The following is a 4,873-nucleotide window of genomic DNA, read 5'->3' as shown; positions in this document are numbered from 1 at the left end:
AGCGTCGTCATCCATCCCAACACTGCCCATGCGAGGACTAAAACCCTACCTATCTACTAGCAGGAGTCGAGACACCAGGATTCTCCTCCCCGCCACCGGCCGCCGGAGCGATGGGTGGAGGGGAGGCGAATATGCGGTCTCGTCGGACGAGATCGAGGGGAGGAAGGCTTTCCCAAGTCGCCTTGGGAGAGAGAGAGGAAAGAAACCCGGGAGGCAGGACGCCCAGGGGCCGTGGTCGTGGCGGCGGGGGAAGGGGAGGGCCCGACATGAAGGGCGGGAGAAAGGTGGTCGTGGTGCCGCACAAGCACGACGGCGTCTTCATCACCAAGGCCAAGGAGGACCCGCTCTGCACCAAGAACATGGTCGTCGGGTAGTCCGTCTACGGCGCGAAGAGCGTCTTCGTCCAGGTCTGTGCTCACTGCCCCGCTCTTACTTATGGCACCATATCATGCTCCTCCGTCTGCCACGTGGGGAATAGCAGTCTCTTTATCTGTGTTTCAAAGTCAAGGGATTTGTTTCAGACCATATCTCTGTCATGCAATGGCTTCTTATCAACAGAGGACAAATTTATTTTACAGGTTTGAAGCTTATCTTGCTGGGGGATGTTTGAGATTTTCTACACAAAAGGGCACCTAAAGATGTTGAACTGATCCGTACTGCAAGGCTCATGCATGTTTTGGCTCATGCAGATATCACATGTGTTTCTTTTTGCAAATTCTCAGATGCCATTGTTCCATTGAACTGATTGTTTGCAGACTGATTGTCTGCAAATTCTCACATGTGTTGAACTGATTGTTTGCAGACTAAAAATTTGTTTTTCAATTATGTTCATCAAGTGATTCCAATGTGCCATGATAAGATGCGCAACTCAACATTTGAGGTTTCTTACTCATAGGATTATCACATCTTGAATTCTGGTTCTTAGAGTTTTTGTTTCCAACCCTTATTTGCTTGTCTTGTCTTTTGTTCTTACGGGTTTCAATCTTCATCACACATCTTCTGTAGGAAATCTTGTACTTAAAATGTAGAAAAATGTCCCTAACTTTGTTGTAATGCTTGTATGGCAGCCTATTCTGTAATCTGTTCAATTACAGAGTTTATGATCATGTGAATGAAGCAAGGGATCTGAGAAAAAAGGTAATAGCACTTTACTTCCCAGGCAGATTTGACATATCCTCGTTTACTTCCCTCTTCTCTTCTGACTAACTCCTTAAATCATCAACATGTGTGTACAGTTATTCCTGCCCATGTTTATGTCAAGGAGCATCACCGTATGTGTTCAAGAAATGCCATTGATTGTATTATCATTATTATCTGTCACAAATTTGGATTCTAAATTCTTTCAGAATTCGATTATCTTGGATTGAGACCTGCTGCACTGAGCGTAAGTAGATTTAAGGAGATTGATATTGAAAATAGTTGGCTTCATTATGCAATTGACTGAAAACAACTGTACTTTCACCTCGAGCTACTAAAATGATGCTCCTTCATTAGAATTCTATCATGTTATCTCACCTTTTGGTCAGAAAAATGAAAAAAAAAATGCATCTTCGGTATTTAGTTTGACACCTATTTGTTTTCTTTCCAGCTTCATCATGTGCTTCCGAAATAGGTATCTTCAACCTCAATTTGATCATACACTTTTCTCCCTTATTGTTAAAATCATCGCCACTAATGTTTTCAGCTGTCGTCTTTCAAGTTGCACAGTGTTGATGAATTCAAATTGTATGCAGCCCTGACATCTACAATTTGGCAGTCAGATGGTGATCTGAAACTTAAAATGGAGCAAATGGCCATGAGCTCTAATAAATATGAGGTTTTCTATCACAACATACCTCAGGTATAGACATATAGTCCTCTTCATGTTTCCTAGATTCACGCTGGTTCGTTAATTCAGTCCAGCAGTTTGTGTATGTGTACTATGATCAATCTAAAATACTTTTATGAGTTGGAAAGAAGGCCAATAAGGTGGTTGTATAACCAACAAGCTCTACTTGATTGGGATATTCTTCCAAGACCATTGACTTAGATTCTGATAGTTACTCCTTAGGAAAATTATGACTGTCAGAATGGTCGCTCTGTCATGCCCCTGCTGTTGCTTCTTGCCGGTGCATGCTGCTGCCGCTACTTCTGGCCGGCCCGTACTACTGCTGTTGTTCGTGGTCGGCCTCCTGTGTGCTCGTGTTGCTGCTGCTTACGGTGCTCCTGTGTCGTACTCGTGCAGCTGCAGCGAAAAGACAACAGAGCCATGGGTGTCGAGGGCGGGCACTGGTGGTCGGCAGAAGGCACTGTGGAGGTGCTCGCTGCTTCCCGGCTCTACTTGCACGCCACCAGGTTCAGAATTGGCATGGACCTGGGCGCCGCCGCCTTTGCAGCTGCTCCCCGCTGCTCAGCTGCTCCCCGTGCACATAATTTATTTTGTAGAGGAAGAATATGGTAACTTAAACAATATTACATGTGATGCCATGTCACTGCAGTGAAGCATTCTTTTTGACTAGCAGTGAATAGGGTTACAGTTAGTGAATAGGGTTACAGTTTGTGAACTGAGATGTTTGTGTAGTTGCTGCACTTTTACAACTACTTCTGATTAGTTGCGGATGCAATGATGTTTAGCTTATGTGGAATATTTTTGACTAGAATCCTTGATTGTGTAGTTGTTGCATTTTTTTAACTTGATTTATTCATGCTTCATACACACCGGAGACAATTTCATCTAAGAAAAATCAAGTTCTGATTTGAAAAATAATAATTAAGTTCTTGGCACAATTAACATTGGATGACCTGCCTTGCTATATGTGTTAGTTAGGCTGGATGGAGTAGGATTAGTTAGTGGATCAGACCCCGGATTATATGTCCCCTTTTATTGTGTACTATAGTTTGAGAGTTTTCTGCAGAACTGATGCTATAACTTCATAAACTACAGTTACATGTATATCCGAGTCTGAATCAGATAAGTAACAGTGCTCATGTGTATTTATGTATCAAGATTCACATTTCCTTTAATAGTTACTGAAGTTTGTTTTATGGTAGGAAAACACATACTCTAAAGCAGTAAAACGTTTCGAGTTCGATGATCAGCTTGGACACTACAATTTGGATTCTTTTGGAGACTGGGAACAACTTTCAAGCTACTTGTCACAAAGTTTCATTGAACGCCTTGGTAAGTTTGATGCATTCTTCATTTTTCTCGTACCCTTAATAGTTACAGAGAAGCCTGTATTTAAAACATTTTTTATAGAACCAACTAATGAACTACTGGTTATGTGTGTTTGATTTGTACAGAGCCAACTAGTGGAGAAATTACAATTGCATTGGAGACATCATGGTTGGATAGAGCTCCCCAAACAGATATGGAGAGATGATTGATAGAACAACTTAGAGAAGACAAATTTGCAAAGAAAGGGTTTGTACAGTCTGAGAGGAGAGGATGCTATTACACAACTATTCCCGCTTCGGTTAAGCATAGAAACATTTATGCGGATGAGGCAGGTGTGGAGATCGGAGGGGAGGATGGGGACGTGCTCACGAAGCCTTAAAGAAACATGAGCTCATGGGTGCCGACCTCCATCACCCCCCTGATGCTATGCAGAGTGAAGGCGAAGAGCTAGTGGGGAGGACACCAACTGCCTCTTCGTAAATTTACTCCGCGTCATCGTTCATGTGGACGAGGCCGGAAGAACCGAAGGCGTTGGCGGAATTTGAGGAGGACGAGACGACAGGGATGATGATGGCATCATTGTTGTTTGTAATTGAGAGCATCACGGTGGTGAGTACTGCGTGTGGGGGAGGAAGGAGGTGAGTCGGCTGGGTGCACTCCTACTGGTGCTATCGATGGCGGCACTATGCTTCAGCCTTGTAGCGGCAATGTTGGAGGCAACGAATGGTAGTGTGCTATTGCTCGCATGGTTTAGATTCTGCCAGCCACTGGGTGCACAACTAGGTGACATTCCTGGAAGGGATGTGCTACATGCCCGACTGTGATGGCGATCGCGTCTACTACGTATGTTTCATCACAGCAGCAGTTGGAGCACATTGACCGATTCAACCCCAATGATCACTACGCCAAGCCCAACCTCGTCTTCTTCATACTTGTGTGCCCTTTAGGGTCCCATGTATGTCTGGCACGAGTTGCAATAGGTTTAGTCAGCCTGTAGCGTGCCTACGTGCACCAGTGTTGGATTGGAGGAAGAAGGTCAAGTTGTTCGAGAAAGCCCAACCATGGGGAACAAGACACATAAGGAGAGTGACCAATGAGAGGATGACCATAACCATTTTGGTGACAAAAATTATTTGGAGTTGATGCTTTCTTTTCTTCTCTATGCACAGAGTGTTTACTTTCTTGAGCTATAGTTTTGGATTGTCAGTATTTGACCCATGTCAAGGCAAAAAAATGTGTCCCATGTTTTTGAATACCTGTAGATGAGCCTAGGCTCATCTGCACCCGTGTTGAAGAGAAAAAACAAAACAAATACTTGAAAAAAATGACTTATTGCATGGTAGATAGTTAGGTGCGTGAGGTCCACTCCAATTTTCAGATTATTTGGACATTTGAGTAGATCTCGGCAAAAAAAAACAAATTTGGGTCTGTAAAAAAGTTTACGGTTCTGGCCCTATTTTATCTTTTTTACTGAGAGCTACTAGATGTCTAAATTATCTAGAAGTTGGAGCGGACCTCACGCAGTAAAGTATCTACCATGCAAAAAATGGGATCTTTTTGAATTTGTTATGATTTGTTTCTTGACTGGGTGTAGATGAGTCTGAGCATCAAACCACTGCACTTCCATGTTTCTTGCTATATCATATCAAGCAAAATTCATGGTATCTACAAGTATATCATATATTTTTATGTTGATGAAATCATAACTTTTGAAGG

At 43.0% G+C, this 4,873-nt stretch overlaps 1 long non-coding RNA gene across 1 annotated transcript; it reads left to right on the top strand.

Moving 5' to 3' along the window:
- The first annotated feature begins 566 nt into the window (after window positions 1-566).
- LOC123184260 (uncharacterized) lies at window positions 567-3,288 on the top strand. The gene is made up of 3 exons (XR_006492942.1): window positions 567-1,612; window positions 1,734-1,840; window positions 2,225-3,288. It is a non-coding gene; the product is annotated as an uncharacterized lncRNA (long non-coding RNA).
- Window positions 3,289-4,873: the final 1,585 nt, after the last annotated feature.

Source organism: Triticum aestivum, chromosome 2A (assembly GCF_018294505.1).
Source record: "Triticum aestivum cultivar Chinese Spring chromosome 2A, IWGSC CS RefSeq v2.1, whole genome shotgun sequence".
NCBI lineage: Eukaryota > Viridiplantae > Streptophyta > Magnoliopsida > Poales > Poaceae > Triticum > Triticum aestivum.
This window is presented reverse-complemented; position numbering and strand designations above follow the sequence as displayed.